This window comes from Nothoprocta perdicaria, unplaced genomic scaffold (genome assembly GCF_003342845.1).
Source record: "Nothoprocta perdicaria isolate Ctin4 unplaced genomic scaffold, notPer1 scaffold_20, whole genome shotgun sequence".
NCBI lineage: Eukaryota > Metazoa > Chordata > Aves > Tinamiformes > Tinamidae > Nothoprocta > Nothoprocta perdicaria.
In genome coordinates, this window is record NW_020455205.1 from 5601930 (window position 1) to 5625669 (window position 23740).

The following is a 23740-nucleotide window of genomic DNA, read 5'->3' on the forward strand; positions in this document are numbered from 1 at the left end:
CGCTGTGTGCGCAGGGGAGCGCGGCTCGGGCGCCAGGGTGCTGGGTGCGGCGCCGGCCCCGCCACCTGCCCTCGCCTCCAGCTGCTCCTCCCGAGGTTGGGCTCCTCGGGCATTACACTGATTTTCCGCAAGCACCAGCGCTTGGAATCAGACTGCCGTGCTTGCAGTGCCTTTCTTCCTGTTAGTTTTCTGATACTCAGCTATCAGAGCTCTCTGTAAGGATACTTAGGTTTTATATATACTTCATCTGACATCTCAAACACTTTATGAACTTTATCCATTTAATTCTCCTGCACTGTGTGGTAGTAGCATTATCTTCACTTGACAGATAAAGAGATTTACATTCGCACAAAGCCAGGTTGGGATTGGGCTAAGAGCTGGGATCAAACTCCAGATTTGCTGGCAGCGTCTGCGTGATCCAGGCGTGGATTGCGGCGCTCACTCTGCTCCCACGCAGCATCCTAGGGCAGCCGCGGATTCCCTTCCCCGCAGTTTCCCCTCCCTGCGGTGCCTCCTCGGCGTGGATGGTGTCAGAGCACATTGACTGCGTGGGCTTGTAGGGGCCTTGAGTGAAGGCTGCTCTTCATTTGAGATAAAGGAACAGGTAAGCTAGTTTATGAAGCAAAAGTGGTCTCCAAACTGAAGGGCAGGTGAGTATCACCTCCCAGAACAAATGCACATATATAACCAGTCAGAAATGGGAATTAGGCCCTTGCAAGTTACCTCATGCAGGTTTTTTGGGGTAGTTGCTGAGCTGTGGTAAAAGACCATAACAAAGGCTCCATCTCTAGTGTTTAAGTAGATAAACTGGCATGTATCAAAGAATGCCAATTTATTTTCCAAACCAAAAAAAAAAATGTGTTTTGTTTGTTTACCTCCTTCTTTTGCTTATTCCTGTATGTCAGAAGAGGTCACAGTATTTAGTTTAGGACCAGTAAGTGGGACTGCCTGAGCAGCATCAAAAATGTTTATAAATTGTGGGTTCATCAGAGCACATCAGCTCCGCTGTCCACTGCGGGCCGGCCTCAGCCCTGCAGAACATGCACTGATGCTCCTGGGTTGATAATGATGGTGGTGCTGCTTGGCTGGTTTGCTCCTTACTCTGGGAAGGCTTTGAGGAGCCCGGCTCCTGACATAGAACAAAATTTAATGCTTTAAGCGAGGCAGTATCTTGTCAGCTGAGGAAGTGAATCAGGGCCTGTAGATGTGATCAAATGCACTGACTGCGACTGAGGCTCTGGGAGGGGGAAGCAGCTCTTACTGGACAAGAGGATTTGATATCCAATAATTAAGCTAAATGAAGCTGTTACACAGAATGGTGGCAAGGAGCCATGTTTTGTTGGCATGCTATAACATCACATAATACACAAATGTGATGTATACAGTAAGTGCTGCTTTCTCCTTCCAGAATTTTTATTACAGCCCCCACCACTGACACTTCATTTTCTGCCAATTCCTCTACTCTCTTCTCCCCTGCTGGCAAAAAAATAGCAGGGCACCTCAAACTGTGGGCCTTGGCAGCAGCGTGTGTGTGTGTGCTGAGCACATACAAGCTGATTAATTCATTTCCTTAGCAACTGAAGAGTCTCCCATCACTCTCCCATGTTTATTGGCCCTTTCAGAGTTAATGCAAGCAGTAGAGATCATCTACAGGCGAAATGCAGCACCCATTAACAACTGTACCTGCAAGGAGCAAGACGACTCCTTCCATCTCTAAAGATTACCTGTTCCACAAAGTCAGGTGAATGTTCTTGCAAACACCAGCCTAATAGCTTTACCTGTGCAAAACTGAGCACACAATACTCCCCCATTACATTTTTTATTGCCAATGATAGTGTACAACAAGGTCTGCCTTTGCTTTCAGGTACGGGTGCAGCAAGGAAGGAGTTGGGAACCATGCTGTGGGAGGAAGCAATGCAGATGGAGCGCTCAAAGGCCCAGTGCTAAGCTGGTTTCTTCTCCTGAAGCTACCTGCTAATGCTTATAGCTTGTAGCTGTGCACGCAGAGGAGGAAGCACGTTGCATGTGGAAGGCTGTGGTGTTTTCCTGCTCACAGCTCTTGTGCTCTTCGTGCACAAAGCTGCTGCTTGCAGCTGGACAAGGAGAAGACTCTGCTTGCCGGGAAGCCCCATAACACTGCTTCCAATTCCCTTTCTCTTTCCCTAATGCCTCCTATGCTTACAACTGGAGCTGCATTACAGGACTACCCGCGTGGCCTTGTTCTACCCATGTTTCACTGATTTTTCTTTACAAGCTGCAGCTCACGAATGAGCAGCCCCGAGTAGAGGGACCGTGGGCCGGCCATGCGCCGAGCTGCAGAGCGCCTGCATGAAAGTGGCTAATGAAAGAAATACAGATGGGCTCGCTGGGTATTGGGCAAACAGCGCAAAAGGAGCTGGCTCATTAAATGGGAATGTCTCAGTTCAAGAGCAAACAGTATGTTCATGTTTCATTTTTGATTTAGCTTCCATACTGCTCAGTAAAAAAAAAAAAAAAAAAAAAAAAAAAAAAAAAAAAAGCATTTGCTGATTCATTGCTGCTGTGCTGCTTGATGCAAAGTCCAAGGAGGAAAATCTCTCTGGTTGTGAGGTTATGAGGTGCTACGGTAGACCAGTTTTCATATTCCTTTTGAACTTCTGCTTGTTTTTCACATGAGGATGACCCACTGTTGAGCATTCAGGTAGTTTACTGAAGAAATCCGAAAGAACCAACCAGACTGACAGTCCTAGCTGATCCAAAGAAGGATCAACACCTGTGCGAGTCCTAATGAAAGTCCTGGCAGTGGCTTCCAGAAGGCTTTCCAACCAGTCTCCTGTTTTCTGATGATTCATGGTAATTGGTGCTCAATTAAGCTGTCCCTTGTCCCCAGACACAGAACATTTTGTCTTCAACAGACTGGAAACATTCAGGAATAAAAGCTCTCCCTGTGTTTTGCCCTGGCATCTTTTGAAGTCTGCCAGTCCTGCGACACTTTCTTTCTGTGTCCTTTCTGCAGCCCTTTCTGGATGAGCACCAAGAGCCAGGAGCCCTCCTGCTCTCTCGGCAAGGAAGGGAAGGCCCCTCTGCTCAGGCTGCCTCTGTACCAGTCCTGCAAAAAATGAACCTCTTTTTAAAGTAGCTGCTTTTGCATTTTCAAAGGGAAGTGCCCCACTGGTGAACTCTGTTTGTGATTAGAAACATCTAGCAGTGCCAGTAAAAGAAATTCTGCCTTTGCCTCCTTTGCCAGCTGTGTGGTGTGAAGTCACATCACCCCATGGCTGGGGTGAAGCCAACTCCCAGCAATACTTCTACGTATCTTATAAGTCCAATAAGGCTGCCTGTAGACATTTCACAAATTGAACTCAAAAATGTGCTCCTTGACACCGAGCCACCATATTAAAGGTGTTGAAGTACACATTGTGTCAGCCTGAGGGAATATACAAAATTAATGAAAGGAGTACTGCATACAGTGGGCTTTGTAGCCCACAACATGAAACAATATCTGGTATCTTTCACAGACATTTTCTCACGTCCCTGAAAGCCACAATGCCTGAAATCCTAGTAAACAGCTAAGAGCTCTGTGGCCCTGGCAAGGCCGTTCCCTGTTAGGAGATTTCCTTTGCGGGTGTTGGTTATTAGGAATTACTTGGGACTACTGGTGTTGAAAGAAGATGTTTTTTTCCTGCGTGCTTTTTGTACAGCCTTTCTTGAAAGATGATTGTTTGATGTGAGTTTTGAAAAAAATGAAAATTTGAGTTTCAGGCTATTAAAAACTTTTATGAAAAGAACGTAATATCTACTGGATACCAGAGCCTGGTGGGGTTATATTGATATTTGTAGATGGGCTGGTCCTCTGGCTTTCAATGGGTCCTGGAGGGCACGGTGCGATGAGAGGGGCTGGCGGCAGCACTATCGGGTAAATGTTGCCTTGGGCCCAAGGGCTCTCCTGCTCCCTAAAGCTCTTTTTGGAAACAAGCAAATGACTATCAAACAAAAACATATTTACGTGATGCAAACAACGGGGAGAGGTCTGATGTTTGCAAATGCCACCTTCTGTTTCCAGACATGGTACAAACATCGATGTATTGCCTCTGATTGACTGGTTGACATCAAATATAGTCTCACTCTTTTTTGGGGGTGGGGGAAAGCCAATATTTTAGAAGCTTTCTTCAGATAGAAAAAAAAGAGAAGAAATAATACTATTTAAATAGTAATCTGGTAACACTAGTCTTCTAATCTGTTTGTCTCCATCTGTTGGCGAGAGATGACATTATTATTATTTGCACTCCTTTATTTGAACAGCTCGGAAATCCTAGTTCCATTGCTTATTTTGGTCAAGAAGCACTTCAGGAAATGCCTGCCACAGCCTTTGAAAGCCTGGCTGTTTTACAAAGGGAAATACTTAAAACTCAATGATATGAAACTAACTAGATATACTTGAAATATTGATTACATATATCTTCTGAAATAGGGTAATGGGCTATTCCTGGATGCTATATGCATGTTTATACTCCTCTGAAATGTTTGATTAATGTGCACCTAATCTTTCTTTCTGCTAATAGACCATCATATTTCTTACTAAGAAATGAATTATTCGACCACTGGCACAAGTGGCTGAGAGAAGACCATTTATAATGCTGCATCTTCAGCTCGTGTTTCTTCAGCAAGTAATTCTTGACCTGGAAAGCTGTTTCACTGAAAATGACTAATTTTGCCAATTTTATTTTTTGCTTTGAATATGTTTTTCTGATGGCAGTCTAATCTATCCTAAAAGACTTACTTTATATTTTACAATATTGGTACAATATAAATAGAAAATGAACAAGGAAAAGTTTCATGCAGCAAGTCTTGAATTTTATTTGTGGTGGCGTTAATGCAAAACTTCAAATTTGGAAGTACAAATTAAGGTACTGACATAAAGGAAGAAAAAAAAAAGGAATTGACTAACCAATCTTTTTCTTTTTTTGTTCTTAAAATACATTGTTATTATATACCAATTTTGAATTTGCTTTCCATATTTTCTTTTAAGTCTGTCTCACATCTGACTAATTTTCATCATTTTTTATAACACTTGTTTTGAACAATGCTACTTTTCATGATTTCTCAAAATTGCTTTGTTAAAAGATTCAACAAATCACAGGTAGTAATAGCAACAGCTCCTTTCAGTTGCTGCTTGCCTCAGTCCCAGTCGTGTTGTTTATGCATTAGAAGCAGCAGTTTTCTTCACGCAGTCGTTTTCAGGAGTACAGTGCTGCCCTTTGGGGCACAACGTTCACCACGTTTGCACACATGGTCCTGACCTCAGTAGAGAGCACTGAGCGTTACCCAAGGCAAATAAGCCATGGGAACATACAACTGTGAAACTAGATTAATTTCATATGCAGACTAATTTTGCAGAAAAGCTGCCAAGGGTTAGTTTTTTCTCCTTAGAAACCTTTACATGAAAAATTGGGCATTTGCCTACATATCTTAAAGAGGTCAATCCAAAGCAATAGATGATATAACTCCGTGTCAGTGATGCAAAGTTCTATGTGCTTTAAGTTTAAGTCACGGACCTGCATAGAAGACTAGGTGTCCAAATTCTCTTTCCTATGAGCAACTAAAAAGTGGTAATTTTGAATTTCCATCCACAGTATTAAATTGCACAGATTTCCTCCTGCCCTGCACCTGATATTCAGCCTCCTTCAGAGACATTCCAAGTTGTCACTCAAAACCAGGAGCATTTAAAAGTCTTTTCTGAATATAGAAGACACCCACTGAATTCACCTATCTGCAAAATTAGCCCTGCATTTTCACACGACCTCAGCTCAGGCCTGAGGAAGCTCGAGCATTTTCCCTAGCAGAATTTGGGGGAAATGACCTTTGCAAGAAGGTTATGTGGCATCTGTTAGCTCTGACGTGGAGCTTTTTGGATGCCGTTTATGGATTAAAGTTTTCCCCGTTGTGTTTGCAAAGCAAGGGAGGGAAATGTTAATTAAATGGTAGGTCTGATCCTGTGCCTAGCTTCCTCCAACCCATTACACCTGCCAAGGGAACATGGGAATGACCAGAGAAGGCAGTGGGTGCCTGTATGTATGAGGAGCCCTGTTAAAAGGGAAGTGGAGGGGAAAGCGAGGGGGGAAATGGCTTGTGGCTGTGTGGGAAGAGCAAAGCAATTAGGCTGAGTTGCAGCAGGTGCCTGCTGTTCCCAGTCAGGGGTCAGTAACCTCCCATCCCTTCTTTTTCTTTCTCCTTCTCTCCTCCTCCACTGCTGTCATTTGGGATGCTGAAAGGGCTCAAGAAAAGGGTTTGAGGTGTCCTTTTCAGGACGGGATCTTCAACATCTCCTTCAACACCCAATCCCTTGGCTACAGGGCATGGAGAAGCAGCTCTGCCTGCCAGTGGAGTGAGTACATGTGCTGTGTTGCTGCTCCTCTGCTCTGCTGCTGCTTGCTGCTGTGGGTGTATCGGAGCAAAGGCAGAACAGCCTTTGACAGATGAAAGCTTTATGGAAAAGGGCATTTTCCCTCCTCAGAATGCGTCTGTTGAAACACAAAAATTGGTGAGGATGAAGTGTTTGCTTTCTTTCCTGTAAAAACATGAACTGTAAACTAGCTTATGAGCTTGAGATAGGCCTTGGCTCTGCATTTTGAGGTGTCTTACTCAGTCTTGGGAAGAACATATATGGAGCCTGTGCAGGTCTGAGCAGCTCTGGTGAAGCTGGTGCCACACCAGTAAGTGAAGTCCTGGGCAGCATTTGCAAGGAAGGAAGGATGAGGTGTGTTGGTGGAGTATGGTGTGTGAAATGGTGTCTGGAGCTATTCTTGACCTCTCTATTTTGAAAGGGGACTGCGCCTTAATCCAGTACAAGCACAACGTCTGGATTTTTGTGTGTGTCTTTCTTGTTTTTTTTTGTGTTTTTTTTTTTTTTAATTAAGTGATTTACTTAAAACTGCTAATTAACTAATTATTAAGCTCCATATTAAAGGGAAAAGAAACACTGAAGCTGTGGTTCATATGGTTAAATCTTCCTCTCTTTCCCTGGAGGCCTGGTGTCACTGTGGGACCTTAGATATTGGGGGCACCTGGTGCTGGTGCAGCCAAGTAATGTTTTAATGTTGAAGGGTGGTGGTGGGGGAGAAAGCGGGGGACATGGATTCCCTGTTGCTCTGTGGGCAGAGGCTGGAAAACCTGGCAGGGGGCAGTGGCGGGCGAGCTCACACAGCAGCACCCATCACCCAATGGATGGGTGAAGAAACAAGCACCTCTTCTGCAGAAGCAGATTTTATTAGAAATAGTGGATTGCCACAATTTTTCCCTTCTCTAGCCTCTCCTTCCTTGCGTCCCCGTTGATCCGTTCCGCTTGCCTCTTCTGCAGGGGGGACGGCCCCTTCACCTGGCGGCCAGGTAAGCACGGCCGGCCTCCGGTGCTGCCCGGAGAATGGCCCACGGAGCCGGTGGGAGTGGGCAGGTCGAGAACAGCCGGTGCCGGCTGGCGTGGAGGGAGAAGCTTGGCTGGATGCTCAGGGCCTCACAACTGGGGAAGGAGGGCGGCTTAAGAGCCCGTGAGACCTCCCTTGCTCTGCACCCTGGCTCCTGGCAGAGAGGGGACCGCAGGCACCTCCAAGGGACCTTACAAAAAGCTACCTGTGAGGCTTAACATGTTGCAGATCCAAGTGATTTTTTATGTTTTGGGGTTTTTTTCCTCCCCCTCTCAGGTAGAAGCTATTTTGAATGACAGTCAAATATTAGAAGTAGAGAAAGATTCCTATATTATTTTTAATTTTTTTTCTTCCTTACTAGCTTCTAGAATGTGACTTATCAGCTGTCAGTCACTTCCAGTGATCTCAGTCCAGTGTTTATTCCAAAATCACGTTTGGTGTCGCTGGAAGTGTTGTTACTAACTGATGAGCAAGTCTGAATGCTGAGTATGGAAGATGATTGACAGTCTTTAAGGCAAAGAGAGAGAGGCTTCGCGGCACCGAGGCTGCTGACACCGATGCTGATGAGCGCTGTGTAGCGTCAGGAGGAGATGAGAGGCTGCAGCAACCAAGTGAGGAGGGAGCCTCCGAGCGCCAGTCCTGCGCACCCCGGTAGCAGCTGATAGCCGTGGCTCTCCTGGCTAGAAATAGGCCTGGAAAGGTCAGGCTCTGCACCGCTTAACTTCTCCCCACTCGGTAAATCAGCGCGAGCGCTGGTTCATCGGCGAGCCGCATTACTCAGCTCCGCGGACGCTCCGGTCGGACACTCCGGTGCGGCTGCTGCTTGGCCTGCGCCGCGAGGCGCTCGGTCGGCGCGGTGCCGGGCGCCCTTCCTGTCTCAGGTTTCTTTCCGTTTCAGTGCAGTGTAAATGCACAGAGGTCACTCGTGGCAGAGCTGCGCTTGTCCTCACCGCAGCCAAGAGCACAGGGTGCTGCTGCATGGAGCCACGCGCTGCCCACACCAAGGAGGTACAAACTTCGTACACTTAAACTCAGTTCTGGACTGGGTCCTCCCCTCCCTAATTGTGCTGCAGAGAGACTTACGAAAATGTGTATCCAGGTTTAAAAAAACAGAATGCCCTTCCATCCCCCTGGGTGCCTTTGGGCCTCTGTGGGATAGAGGCCTGTGCCTGTCCACCCTTAAGGCATGTCTGGGGATCCAAGTCTGTCCCAAAGGACTGATTGCTTCCTACTCTTCTCTATTACCTTGCATTAAAAACTCATGTGGGGCTGGACCTGATGCTCTGGCTTTATTAAGCATGACTAATGCAGCTGCTGCAACCTATTTCTGCAACCGAGAAGGGCATTTGCCTCTTCCAGTGCTGCACAGAGGCTTTTCTGGGGTGTTCGGGGCTGCCCACCGGTGGGCCGGGCAGCCTGGTGCTTTGCTGCCCTTCCCTCTGCTTTCGGGAGGCCCCTGGCAGGGCAGAGCCGCTCGGCATCCGGCCTCGTGAGCGCCCCGCTGCGATCGCTGATCACTCCATATACAAATATCCTCAAATGCACAGGGCTGCTGGTGGATCCATGAGCTGCCTCCTGCTCTGCTCGATGTTAACTTTGCATTTCTGAAGCTGCCTGTTGCACAGCGCCTGGGGGTTACAGTTATTTTAGCCCACAAATTCAGATTCCCGTTGTGCCTTCTCCTCCCCTGGGGAAGGAGAAGGTGTGGTGGCTTTTCTTGTCGCTTGCTTATGAAACATGTTCAAATCAAACATTTCCAAAGACCTTCCAGCAGCCTTGGGTGAGGTATCATTGCCCTCTGCCTAGGTGCTGCGTCTGGTTGGAGTTTCTCTTACTCTGTGCCTCCAAACACACTTTCCCTCTTGCTCCAGCCTTCCCCCAGGAACTGACTCGAGTTCAGAGATCCTTCTTGGGGCCACAGGCCTTCAAAGGAGGTCTGTGCCCTGTGCCGTGGCTTTGATACCACTTTGATACCCCTGAACCTCAGAGGTTTAACTGCTGGATGAAAGTAGAGTGCATTAACCCACACAATTGCTCTAATGAAGCTAGGGTGAAGTTGTGAAGTCTGGGTCACAACTAATGGATGAGCTATTAACACCTCTCAGGCATAACAGCACTTAAAAATACCAAACAGAAAATGCATTTAGTGACTTTCAGGTGTAGAACTGGTCACGGTGTTTAGAGAGCAAGCAGCCCTGAAAGGGCTGCAATTTCCTCTTTACTTCCCTCCCAATTCCTGGTTTCCCTGTATTTATGTTTTAAGGTCAACTCCGGAGAATTTTACCATCATGAAGTTGTCAGGTGCTTGGTATTTTTTTTATTATTTATTTTGGGCAGTTAGAGCTTTTGCTAATCTTGAAATTTTATTTCAAAATTCTAGCCCTGGTCAGTATTTCTGTCCTGGCAGGTATTTTTGATGGCACATTCACTGCCTTTGCATCAGAAAGGTCTGAAGGACTAGTCCACTGGTAAATGCTTTCTGGTGAAAATAAGGTGATTTTTCCTCCTCTACCAAAGGGCTGGATCTAAGGCAACTCTCTTCCCTACAGCTGCCTGAGAGTTGGAGGTGGGAGAGCAGGGAGGTTGTCCTTGCTGTGAGAAAGCCTGGTAGCTCTTGGCCATGAAGATCCTGCTGCTGGGATCCCAACCCGCTTGTGGGAAGCCCCAGAGTCTCCCTGGATGAGCAAGGGGCGAGGAAAGGGGCCGAGGAGCAGTGGCTGTGGGGGGGGGGATCACAGCATGGATGGTCTTGAGGCTTCCTTTGTCCATGACCTGCGTCCACCACAGCCCGACTCTTTCCCAGCAAACCAGGCTGTTGTGTGGAGTTTCATCCTTGGTTTGGGCTGGTTTTGTTCCTGGCAAAAAGTTATGTAAGCTCCAGCTCCGCAGAGCTGTTGTGCAGCTGGAAAAGGGGCTCGTGGAGAGAGCAGGGCAGGACATGGGTTAGGGAGGCAGAGAAGGATCTTTTTTATCCACTGTAGCAAATAGTCTTGCCCAGAATCCCTGCAAAAACCAAAAACCTGACTTTTCTGCGCTGAAATCTCTAGTGCTGCAGACACGAGCGATGCTTGTGCAAACCGCTCTCCCCGCTCCGGCTGCAGTGCACAGGTGGAGTTACAGGAGCAAGATGCGGGTTTTAATTTCCTGCCAGCAGTTTGTTAATCTGTAAAACTGAAATACTGATTTGTTATTTAAACCCTCTTTGTGTCACTGTTCTCATGCCAAAGAACCACTGCGTACTTGATTTGCAAAGAGGGACAAGAACACAGTACCTTGCTTAATTCCTATTAAAACTCTGCAGAGCAAAAGGGTGTATTTGTGGCTCATTCTCCACTTCTCTGTCAAATCTGCAGCACGAGCTACGTGCAGAAGAAGGAGCTGCTGCTGCAAAACTATGAAGCGTCTCGGCTTCCCTATGAATCCTTAGGGTATAATTTAAGGAAACAGGGTCATGTGTTGGACACTGTGTCTTGCACGATGGTGTCATTATCTCTTATGTATTAGAAGGCTACTAATGCTGACATCTAATTAGCACCAAGAAACTGATTAACTCTCAATAGGGTCAAGAGAAAGAAGAAAAATAGATCTCAGGGAAGCAATTAGGTCATTTATTTAATAAATTAAAATACTTGTGATTATAAGCTCACTCTAACAATTTTTTTTTCTATACTGCATAGCTCGTGGCAGAAACAATGATAAAATTCAAATAGTAGCTGCAACACTGTTAATGGCAGCATAAGCAAAACAGGTAGAAGAAAGGAGAAAGAAAAAAACACTTGAGCTTTCTGTAATGGACAATTTATCATCCAAAAAAACCCAGGTGCATTCATTAGGAAAAAAGATGCATCCAAATACTAGTAAAATAAATGTTGTCTTTTTGGATTTTTTATTCTTGCAGTTGGGAAGCCAAGTACATACAAGATGCTTTGCATGCTCATGTGATATGGCAGATGCTTGAGCTTAGTTCGTACCTTTTGCAAAATAATCTGACCACTCAGAAGTGGCCAGTCAGATCCTAACGGCTGTGTCTGCTCCATGTATATCCCTTCATAGATCATGTTTGCCAATTTTTTACTCTTTTTATTTTTTTGTAAGTGAGGAGACAGCCCCTTTGCTCGCCCCGCGCACCGGGGCTGCCTCGCCTCGCGGTAGCACCCGGCGCGCTCATGCACGAGGCGCCCTGCGTGGTTCGGGCATGCTCACAGTTTACAGCATTTCTTAATTAGGTTCATTTAAATGCTAATTTTATTGAATTCAGACTCCTCTAAATCACTGAGGTGAGTTCTTGCCAGGCTTCTTCAGTAATAATAATATTTCAAAAGGCTTGAAGTTTGGACCAGGCTCAGACAGCGTCCCACGCCAGCCCCAGCCTGCACGCTGCTGCTCCCGGCAGCTCCCTGCCCGCTGCAATCCAGAGGCTGCCTTGGTGCAGGGGGAAATCCACTTGCTGCGTGTCCGTGCTATAGGGTAACCTCCGCGTTCCTGTAACAGGAAGCTGCAGAAATGTCTGGGAAGGACTCTATGTTCTCAAGCAAATTTTTTTTTTTCTGTGAAAATTGGATTTTTAGGCCAGAGTTGATAGCAACAAGTGGTTACCAGTGCACGCTGTAAACACTTGGTGGTGGGCAGCGCTTGTGCAGATGGACATGGCAACTCTGTGTCGTGCCGGAGTCTTGCAGGAATGTGTTCCTGCTCTCCCTCTAGCTCCCTGGGAAGGTGAAATCTGGAGCACGAGTGCCAGCTGCGAGGGTGCCAGGGGCTGCTTCCCTGGCTCCTTCCTCCCCGCTGGGCTTTGGCCTCAACCACTGCAAGGAGCAGGAGCTCCCTCGGCTCTGTCCGAAACGCCCAGGAAGGTGGAAATGCCCTCTGGACTCTCTCCAAACCTCACGCGTGGTTTGGAGCCAAGAGTGACGTGAGAGGGAGGGCACTTGCCCTGTGCGGCTGGGAGGCCCCACAGGCCGACGCTGCCGGTAGCGTCGCCCCCTCGCAGGCGCCCTGAGCCCCTGTCGGAAGCTGCGGCCGCCCGGGTTGCTCTGGGGTGTAGGGAGTTAATTCAAGGACAAGGTAGCTGTTTCAAAACCTAACAGTGGTTGTTTAAAACAACAAGGAAAAATCCTTCTTTCTTTTTTTTTTTTTCTGCTCCTTTCTGCTTTTTTCTTCCCATAACATCTCTCTCGTTATTAAAGCAAATATATTGAGGATGAAGTAAAGCAAATAGCGTCAAGGCAGTGAAAAATTCATCATGGGTCCCTAGTCTTAAACACACTTGATAATAATTATTTTTTTTTTTTTAAGAGACTGTCTTGAAAAAGTTGTCATAAACACCAACAAATGCAAAGCAGCTTTCAAGATGACTTTTTGTTACAGGCATATTCCTGAACTATTCATCTGTGTTAAATGCATTTTGCCTTGAATCATATGTCATGTTGCCAGAAAAGAGTTGTTTCCATGCCAACTCATTTGCAACATGGGGGAAAAAAATCAAAGCTACTAACATCTGCAAGATGTCAGTACTGATATAAGCCACTTGCAATGAAAAATACAGAACTGCAGGAGAGTTTGCCAAATAGACACTATATATAGGGTAGAATGTCATAAACTAATCGCTGAACAGTGCATTTCCATTCCTTTTTTGGCTGTATTCTTGATCTAATCCCTTTGCCAGGAAGGGCTTGCAGTAAAAGGAGCATCCTTGTCTTCCACATGCATTCCCCCTGCAAAGCAGGAATTACTCACATTTTTTTTTTCTTTTTGATTCAAGCTTCCACAAAAGCTACTTAATTTAAAACACATAAGAACTGGTACAAGAAACTGCTGCTTCACTTTCCATACTATTTCCTTTCAATTCTCTCAACTGCTGAGTCTCCTTTTATAAAGATCCTATTCATCAGTAAGATTAATGAGACCTGGTGTCTGAAACGGTGGCTTCCATTTTGCAGCCGCTATTTCCTCGACATTCTTTTTTTTTCTCTCTCTCTTTTTTTCCCTTCTTTCTTTATTTTTTGATAAAATAAGATTGTTCGTTTATTACCTAAGCATTATGAAGTGCCAGAGGCTGAGGCTCTGGAGCCTGAGCAGTTCAAATATCGAGGTATATTTAATTTTGAGATGATCTGGGCATTGTGGTATTGCAGGGGCAATCAGGGGCGGCAGCGGGCTCTTTTTTGCTTGGAGGTATTGGAGCATTTCTAATTTCCAGGACTGTTCTGCAATGCCGCAATACGAGCAATACGAGCCATTATTTTATGTCTGGGGAGCGCGACTGCTGCGCGAGGCGCCTGTTGCGCGCGGAGCGTCGCGCCGCTTGTCCCGCGGTACCGCGCCGTGCCGTTTGCCTGTAGCGATGCAAGTCAGCCTTGCCCAGCTGCCCCGAGCTTCCCCAACTGCTGGTTCTGTGAGCGTGAGGGAAGAGGTTTCCGCCTGCAACCGCGGAGAAAGGGAGCGCTTCCCATGCGGCCGAGACGCTGCCGGGAAGGAGCCTCCTGGAAGCGGCTCCCAGGCGGCCCCACCGCGAGCGTAGCGCAAGCCTCTTCCTCAGCTCTAATTGCTGGGTTTCACAAAGGAATATTCATGCTCTCTGAGTGTTGCTTACCCCGTGAAAGCAATTACTGGAGTTGTCACGGCGATGTTAGGTGGCAGTGAGCGGAGAGGAGCTAATTTCATGGGAGTCATCCTCGCATAAGGGAGATTTGAAACATCAAATTGAAACATTTATGGCAAAATGTTGGTAAAGTAGAGAGGGGGAAATAACTGATCTATTGTTTTTTTCCATATCTTGGGTTCTATTATTTTTCAGGATGATGAAGCTCTCATACGGATTGTCTTTGTGCTTTGTAAAGGTTTCAATCCAACCTCATAGATTTTTCATCTATTAAAATGTCTCTGCTAACACTCCTTATTAGAAAGTTGTCACAAGCAAGCAAAATCAAGAGCAAATGCTTATTTCACTGAGTTTTGAAAGTCAAACTTAAGCATATACAAAATGATGGTTTTTTTATAAACAGCAACAAAATGCCATGAGCTTTCCTACCACTGACTAGCAGTTAAGGTTTTAACATCATGGCCATGTAGCACCCATGTTGTAATATTGTTTTTCTGTGCAATTGCTGAGGTATTTAGGTTTCTTCTCCAAAGGAGATGATCCTGAGGCTGTGGAGCCAAGCAGAGCTAGCACATGGTGAGACGTCGCTCCGTGGCTGCAACTAACAGGCCCGTAAGCGAGTGGTGCCCAACGCCGACCCAGAAGCCCCGTTACGGTATCGAGGCGCGGTTGACCCCAGCAGGCTCTCCCGGAGCTCGGACTGCAGCTTTGGGGGCGGCTGTGGCAGGTCAGGCAGACGTTCCCGGGGCTGCCCGCAGTCCCTGGCTCCGGGGGAGCTCCCGCGCGCGGCTCCCGGGCGGCACGGTGCAGCCGCCCGCCTGCGCCCCGAGCGGCCCCCGCCAGCCGCCTCAGCGCAGTAATTCTTCCCAGGAATTTGACATGGGAGCTGCTGGTTTTGCTGCTCCTTGGTGGTCATTGTTAAGGCAGATTCCCTTGCATGGTGTTGACCTATTTAGCCTCTGCATTTTCTTTTAAGAGTTCTGGTCATAAATAGCAATGATTATTCTACTCATTTTTGAAGTGTTAGGAACTCAGGGTTAGTTTACTACCCGACCTAAGGTGGTGTGTGTGTCCACTAACTGCATTTCCATAGACAACAGTCGCTTGAAATCAAGGGATTATTAGGCTCTTTCACAGGAAATACTTTCCTCATTCTTTGCTGTATCAAAGAGAATCTAAATGGCCTTTATTTTTAATCTCCCAAGATATTTTGTTTTTATTAAGGAATAATTATTTGTTTCTCTAACTGCACCATTATTCTCAAGATCTTTGATTTATCAGTAAGGATTGGTGGCTGTGTTGCAAGAGTTGTTGCTGTTGTTATTTTTGTGTTTTTTCAGTTTTGTGGGGGGAGCATGATGGTAAGGTTGCTAGTGATGTGCACCAGTGCTTTTTTTCCTATGAAGATGGTAAACCTGTTATATTTTTACTTATATTTTGAATATATATCGAATACTTAACTATCTGATCTTGTTCTTTAACGTAATCCTTAAGGATTTTTTTAATCACTGTACTATGGTTAGAGACATGGTGGCTTCTGTGATATTTCATGGCTTCTCTTTATAGTAAGAAAGCTTTGTTATGCTTACTTCTGATAATTTAATATTTTTTGATCTATTTTGGAACTTGCCTTTGAGCATGTTTTTCTGATTTGGATGAGCCTTCATATGCAAGCTTCAAGAAAATGGCTTTCAGAGGTCTTCAAAATGATAATTTAAATGAGATGTTTTCAAAATTGCTAATTCATCAATTGGTTGAAAGTGGAATAGCTTTTACACCAGACTAACCACTTCAAACATAAATGAGCACAAAGTGATTTTTCCAGTAACTGTCCTCCTTAGCCGTCCGGTGCGGCTGCATGCTGCAGTCATTTGGAGCTTATATTTCTCCATAACCTTTTTCTGTTGCTTTGAGTGAGGGAGTTGGTCCTTTTCACTCACACAAAATACACGCGTTCCTCAAATTTTCATGCTTTATTACTCTTATCGCTGAATGTAACTAGTATTATGCCTGAATCAGGGGATTTTTCCTAGGGACAAAGTTGGGTATGGGCCCGGGATCCCTTATATTAGCCCAGTATGTCATTACTTCTGCTGTCAGCATTTTGGAGATAAAATTCTTTGTAAGTCTTTACAAAATGATGATGATAATAATAATAATAATAATGACACCCTCCTGCTGTTAGGCAAATTTTGGCAACTTGCTTTCCAGTTCAAATCTCCAAAACTAACATTTAAATCTTGGCTCTTGCTTCTTTCTCCCAAGTAAGTCCTATTTCTGTAAGCCTTGACCCTGGTAACTTTCAGTGGGAGAAGATTCATTCTCATGTAGACTCTTGCTGAGGCAATTGTGAAGTTCTCTTATATATTTATGTCTCAGCACTGATATTAGTGTGTTAAGCTATATCAGATTGTCCCCAGCATTATAATCTTTCAAGGGCCTGTAGCTAGTTTTCTATGCCTGTAATTGTTCTTAAACTATAATTAAATTTTAAAATCACTGCCTTCCCTTAGTACTAACCCAAACAGAGCACATCAAGGCATGCGTTCCTCTTCCAGCCGTCATGCCTTTTGGTCTCAGGAGCTCTGGTTATTCTGAAGGAGCTCATCTGCTATTTTATTCTTTTCTTCCTTCTATCATCCTGTGCTGCGAGAGCCCTGGACCTGCATTTTTGGATGTGCTCTGACACATTGCAGCTAGATGAGGCTTGTAGGGAAGAGTGTGTGTGTGTGTATGTGTGTGTGTGTGTTTAAAAAAAAAAAAAAAAAAAAGGCAAGATCGCAAGATTTTTTGCAATCTCTCTTTTATGAAGAAAGGTTTGTATGCCTGAAACGCTTGTCTACATCATCTGTATTACTATATCTAATATTATCTTTACTTTGGCTTAAAGACCTTGTTTTGCTTGCATCTTTTGATCACGGTTATGACAGATCTTATTAAAACAGATGCATTAGGGCAATTCAGATCCATTTTAGCTGTAGCAATGCTCATAATGTGGTAACTTTTTTCAAGCATTTAAACACTGTCTTGAAGCTTTCAGTCAGCTGTTCCCAGGAATTAGCATCTGATGTTTAAGTGTCTCCATGTCCACTGAGGAAAAGGTTTGTGCTGGACAAGCTCCCACGCCCTAAGGACATCTCTATCCTGTCCAGGTCTGACAAACAACATGAATCCTGTGGCCTGTTCAGGTAGGGTTGCTCTATAGGAAAAGCAGCACGTTACATGGTCTGAACACAGTCCATTTAGGTTGTACTCGGACTCAGATATGATCTAGTTCAACAACAAGGGATATTACAGTTGCATTCATATTTTTGCGTGGATTGCCCCTCCAACATGTGTCTGAGATGCTCAACCTCTAAATACTCCACCTGAGTCAAATAAGTATTTGTTTATGTTTGATGAAATCAAGCTCTTGCTTTTTGATCAGCCCTCACACCGTAAGTAGTGTTGCTCTGCACAGACACTAAAAGCACCCGTTGCTTCAGTCAGACAAAACAAGCTTTGTTCTGCTAGGCCCTCTTGCTTGTATGGGGTGCCTAAATCAGCACTAAACATCAGTCCACCTTCCACATGGAAATAGAAATGTACCTGGCTCGATTTCACCAGAACTCTGCCTAACTGCATTGTTCCTCACTGTTTCAGCACACTTCAGGTTTTCTCCTCTGCATTAGCATTTTAAAATTTGGGATTTGAACACAGATATTATTGAGGAGAATCACTGGAGTTAATTCCGTGTTAAAGGAGCTGTTCTAAACAGAAATACTGCTGATGTGCTTTCCCTTTTCACCTCGCAGGAAGAGATTATATATGCATCATCTTGTTTTTACTGTAGTCTGTGCAAATTACATTTTGTCAACAACCTGAGGCTATCTATGCCATATTTTAATACTACAAATAAATAGTTGTTACGAGCACATTTTAGTGATGTTAAATACTTTGATCAGAAGTGCACTAGATATTGCAACCTAGCAGCAAAATAGGAATATATAAAACATTAGATGACGTGACTAGTGAAAAACAAAACATTTGTTATGTGGTAGAGCCTGCTCTGGGGTAGCACTCCGATGTGAAGGGCGGCTATTTGGTTTAAAAAGACCCAATATGTACACCTTTATATAGAGTTTGGCCTGGTCCCTGGGAAGATTATATGAGGCCATCAACACTAAGAAATCTACTGTCAAGAAATTGCAGTAAGGGACTAAATTGAAAGCAGAAGAGGCAAGCCTTATTGCTATCCTGTGCCAATTATATCACCGTGTTCTTTCTTCACTGCAAGACTGATAAAAATCTCCAAATGTTTCGATCCCGCGGGACTCGGCCATGCCTGGTGAAAATTGGAAATCAATAGGAGTCTATAATCGCCAGCCGACTGCCTCGTTGTGCTTGGGGTGAGTGACGGCGGCCGCGCATGCACGAGGAACCGCTCGCTTGGCATGTCGGGCATCTTCCCTGTCTTTTAATTAGCAAAGGAAGAGGAGAAAATGGCCTTTCCTTTCGTAGGCATCTTTTGTAACTTAGGTGGAAAGGGGAGGATTCATTTTCTGCACGTGGATTTTAAATGTCCTCAGCAGTCGTGCTGAGGAGGCAAATGTTATTTAGCTTCCCGTGCTGACAGTAGGCTGCAAATTCATCTCAGGTCTAGCTTGAAGGAAGCTTCATCTCCAAAGCCGAGAGGTAATTTTGTCTCCAGGGTTATTCTGTCCTGGCTTTTTGCTTAAGCAGAGGCTACCAATTCAATGTGACAATGAGAATTGCTATCCACTAGGGGCCAAACTAAGCCCACCAAATGCTAGATTTCCTTCCTTTTTTTCTTTCTTTTTTTTTTTTTTTTCTCCCTGTAGTTGAAATTGCATGATTCTTTTCTCCTTGGTTTTTTTTTGAGCCCACTTCTTGATGTACTTAATTCCAGACTGTCCTTGAGCTCTCCAAGTCTCAGACTAAAATTGCGAGATACAGTTGCCTTATTGTAGAGAAACACACAGTAATTATGAATATTATAACTGCATTTGTTTATAGGGTAGGTGAGATATAAAAGTCAGTCTATTGATGAACATAAGAGACATCGTTTCTCAGAGATGGGGGAAAATTATGTTCATTGAAGTCTTGAAAACAATTTTTTTCAATGTTTGTAGTAGCTGAAATGATCCAGCTCACAATTTTTAAGAACAGATTGTGAAAAGTCTCAACAGGAGAGAACTTAAGAAAAGCCCAATTCAAAACTAAGCAAAGCCATTGGGCAGCCTTTAGAGCTGGATGTGTCCTTAGTCATGGCCTCGTTGCTTGAGAGACCTGGTGTGGAGGAAAGTGCTGGTCTACTGAGAGCTGCGTGCCCACCTGGCTGCGTTCACATGGTCCTGGTGGCCATGGGCAGAGCAAACCCCAAACTGTAGCCTTTAGACAAGCTTTTCTTCTAGCAGTGCTGAAATGGGCACAGCTGTTGTCCCTTAGCTCTCCACAGATTCCAAAAACAAGAATTCTGAAGTCGTTCTTGAGCTTTTCTTTCTCCCACAAGGTACTAACAAATGAGCTATTGGATTAGTTACAGTGTTCATTAAAATGTAATTAAAAGATGTCATACTTTTATAGTCGGACTCAGCTGCAGCCAAACATATGGGCATAGTAAAACATTTTACAGAGCTGAAAGATCCTGTGGTCCTGCTGAGAAAATGATAGCCTTACAGCTTCTCACTTAATTATTCCAAAATTAATAATAACAATTGTTAAAGTTCCCCTTGCTCTAGCAGAGCAGCTTTTAATATTCCTTAGCTAAAATGCTCTGTGGTGAAGGTAGTTAGCTGGCTGTGGAGGTGGTGCCTCAAAGACAGGGCTGCGATGGCGAGGAGCAGCCTCCGCTCTGCAGCCTGAGCCCAGGCCCGTCGCTGGTTGTGGGGCGCTGAGGTCCTGCTTGGGCAGCTCCACGTGGAGCTGCTCCGTGTGGACCTTCTTGGATGTTCTCCACAAGTGCCATAGTGAGGCCCACGTGTGTATGGAGCGTTGGACAAGTCCTGCTGTTGAGGGAGGCAGTGCTCGCTCTTGGGAGGCATTAGTGTTCCAGCTCCTGGGAAGGTCTTTTCTGCATGTGATGCCCTCCAGGCCCCTGGAATCCGGCCAGGGGATCTGTGTTGTGAATGCCAACAAAGTGCATCGTAAGGAGGCTTTTGTTCTAAAAGCTTCACTAATTTTAACAAACATTTCCAAAATACTTTGCTTAAATAGGCGTTGCTTCTTGTTGACTTCTTCCTCTTGCTTGGCAAATTTGTTCATAAACGAAAAAAAAAATAGTGTACCCATAACAAAAATAGCACAAAAACATAGATGGCTGGGGGTACAAAATATAAATGATATAATAAGCAACCTCAGTGCAAGCTATTGGTATGAGTGGCTTGAGCACTTGTAACCAACTAATCTATGCATAGGAAAATGCAGAATCTGCAGAATGTAGTTTGGGAATGAGAAGGGACTGAGTCTTTGGAATGCTGGGAATCCATGAGGATTAGGATGTATATGCAGCTATAATAGGGAGAAGAATTCATGAATAAAGCAACTGTCATAAAGTTAGTTTTATTTGGAGTATGAATTCCAAATAAATGATACATTGTTGGACTGACTGTTCAGATATCATGGGCCTCTGTCTGGAGATTATTCTGTAACAAAAGAGTCTGAGGAATCATTCATTTAGTTTGTATTCATGTCAGGGTCTGGTCACAGACAAATTCACACATTCAGCAATGTAGTTAATCTCCTAGATACCCACCAGAGAAGAATAGGGATTAATACATTTATCTTGTAAAACAATGCAGCTCTTCTCTGAATTACAACCAGAAATTACACTGTAGGTATCCAGTGTGCTCGGTGAGGTTGCGAATCCAGTTGGCATCTAGTTAAAACTCCCCTCGTGTCCGGTGTTGAAGGCAGCAGAGAGCCCCAGCAGCCCCGGCTGTGGGGAGGAGTGGGCTGGAAATCCTGCCTAAGGCTGGAGAGGGCCTTACCTTGCACGTGTCATCCTCGAGTCCTGCAAGGACAGCAGGAGATGCCTCCGGATGTGGCGATCCATAAAACCTTCATGGAAGTCAATGACTGTTCTGGTTTGGGTAGGAGTTGGGGGGTTGTGAGAGGCCGGTGATGATACATTCCTTCTCCAGGACTGGTGGGTGATCACACAGCTTGCCTTGCTCAGAAAAACGTAGATTAATCCCCCGAAATAGAAAAATCAAAAAAAAAAAAAAAAAAAAACCCAAAATAGAAATTAAGAGGCCAATGCTAGGTACAAGAAAAGAAAGAAAATCTAGTGACTTTTGATTCTGGAGTGAGAGCACAGGTTCTTTCATTTCCCACACTTGCTAAATGGATGTGGCACATATTTATAGGTTAATAGTGCCTTTGAGGGTATATGATTTTGGCAGTGATTAACAGAATATTTATTTTCTACAAGCTGTGTTATAAAATCCGCATATTTCCTGCCTCCAAAATAATAATTAATCTGCTTGTGTGTGTTGCCCGTCTCGAGACGTCCACAGTGCAACGCTGGTGTGTCTCGTTAAAATGAATCCTGGAGGCTCTTTGTTATTGTTTAGACTGTGAAAACCCTTGACATTTTTTCCTGCTCTCTGTATGTTTTGCAAGTGCTAAACGTAAAAGGAATTTAGCACATTCTTTTGAGGAAAGCACATTAATAATACATTCTAGACCGCAGAAAGCAAGGAAAATTGCTGGATGGTGGTTGTGTAAGTCAACAGCGTTGGGGAAAAAGCACCTTCCTTTTGATCTTCCCTGCCAGGAGGTGCCCTCGTGGTGGAGATGGTGTCGTGTAGAAGTCGCCCGCTTCGTGCACCGTTCTGCCCTGCCTTTCAAGGGTGCGTCAGGGGGTTCTGCAGCGCTGGGGGTGACAGGGCTGGCATTACTGAAACGTTCCCCTTGCAGCTTCGTTTCTGAAAGGCTGCCTGGCGTAGGGGAGCACTCGTACGGACTTCTCTTGCTCTTGCCGTAGATAACTATTTATTAATATAACTTTTAATATATTTATATATTTATATATATAATATATATATATATATTTAATATATTTAATATAACTATTTATTAATATAACTTCTGCAGTTTATTAAGGTAACTCACCAAATCAGGAGGTGAGTAAAGAAATCCCAAACCTAATAAAATTGTCTTCTGATACCCTTGTCCCATCCTGGTTTGAGAGAAACTCTGTAGTCGTGGGTTTTACTGCGCTGTATCTGCTAATTCCTGAATTCAAGCACAGTTTTGCCTTTCTGTGCTAGGCGTACGTGAAAACAGGTCCCCGTGGGCCCTGCTTTCTGTGTGCTGCCGTGAGGCGCTGCCGCCCGCGCGGCTCCGTGAGACCGGCACCAGGACGAGGATTAGGCGGCGTGGGGCTGCCCGTAGCTGTCCGGAACCAGCCGTCACTGGAATGAAATGAGCAGGGGAATGCACGCTAGGAAAGCAGGTTTATTCTGGTTTTGCATTTTGTTCTCTCTCTCCTAATCCCCTATGAGTGCTGTGCGCTGCTCTTACAAGTGTCTGGGTTTCTGCATATGCGCAACATCTTGCCATAATAAACCTGGGGATTCAAAGCAGGAGACGGGAAAGCTCCTGCTTGGATTTGGCAGTTAGCTTCCATTTCTGGTTGTGTGCGTTTCAGCTGTGATCTGCCTAGCCTCTAACATCTGTTTATGGACCTTGTTATGCATGAATTTATTTTAACGCTGCTGCCCGTGCCCAGCTCCCGCAGCTGCCATTCCCGGCAGCTCCCTGCGCGGCGCGGGGAAGCGCTTTCTTCTACCCACTCTGAAATGAATCTTGCCTGGGCCTCATCAGACGCCTCCTAATGCTCGTCCTGCAGGTGTAAATCCCAAATAAAACTTGTCCTGCCACCAGCCACTGACAGGCCTTATTAAAAACTAAATTTAAATCTTGCAGCTTGGTGGAGAAGGAAGGTGCAGCAAGGCTTGCATAGGCTGAGGAAGGACGGGGAAGTTTTGAGCTGTGTCAGGAAATTTTGCTAAATTTTTCAACATATATAAATACACTCTATTAGCAGGCATTTCAAAACGAGTATTTTGGTCATTTAGGGAGGGTTACTTGGATCCTACAAAGCGCCAGCTTCCCTATTTACTTCATCTTAAACTAACTGGCAAATCAGTCGTCTTCTCAGACATGCCCTGTATCAGAGGAACGGGGCAGTCTGATCGGGGAAAGTTTCCCTTCAAGAAGAAGCACTTCAGGTTTAGTTACAAAGCAGAAGTTCACAAATTCCTTCTTAGGGTTTTGTGATTTCTTTTCTAATGGCAAAATGCCCAGTGCAAATCAAATCCTTCAACTCACTTCCCAAAAAAAAAAAAAAAAAAAAAAAAAAAAAAAAAAAAAAAAAAAAAAAAGAAATTATCTTGCATGCCTGAAATATTAATTAAAAAGAAGCAAAAAAAAGGAGGATTTGGACAGATCCCAAACCAGCTACTCAAATATAAATGTCTGCAACTGTCATATGAACTTCTCAGTAAATGAGACTATAATCCTTCCTTCCTAAAGTGGAAATACTACTTGATTAGCCCAATTAAGAATGGATTTCTAACACCATATTACTTTAGGGTGTAGTTTCCTAGAGGATGAAAAGTGTCAATTTAGAAACAACTGTGTGTTATCCACATTATTAAAAAATAGAAACAGAGGACAACCTAGTAGATTAACTACTAGACTTACCTATTGGATTGAATTTCCCTTCATAGCA

The 23740-nt window shown here is 44.7% G+C and overlaps 1 long non-coding RNA gene across 1 annotated transcript; it reads left to right on the top strand.

Moving 5' to 3' along the window:
- Positions 1-6376: 6376 nt before the first annotated feature.
- On the top strand, positions 6377-7804 carry LOC112946119. Its single transcript, XR_003249157.1, has 3 exons — positions 6377-6520; positions 7286-7365; positions 7762-7804. It is a non-coding gene; the product is annotated as an uncharacterized LOC112946119 (long non-coding RNA).
- Positions 7805-23740: the final 15936 nt, after the last annotated feature.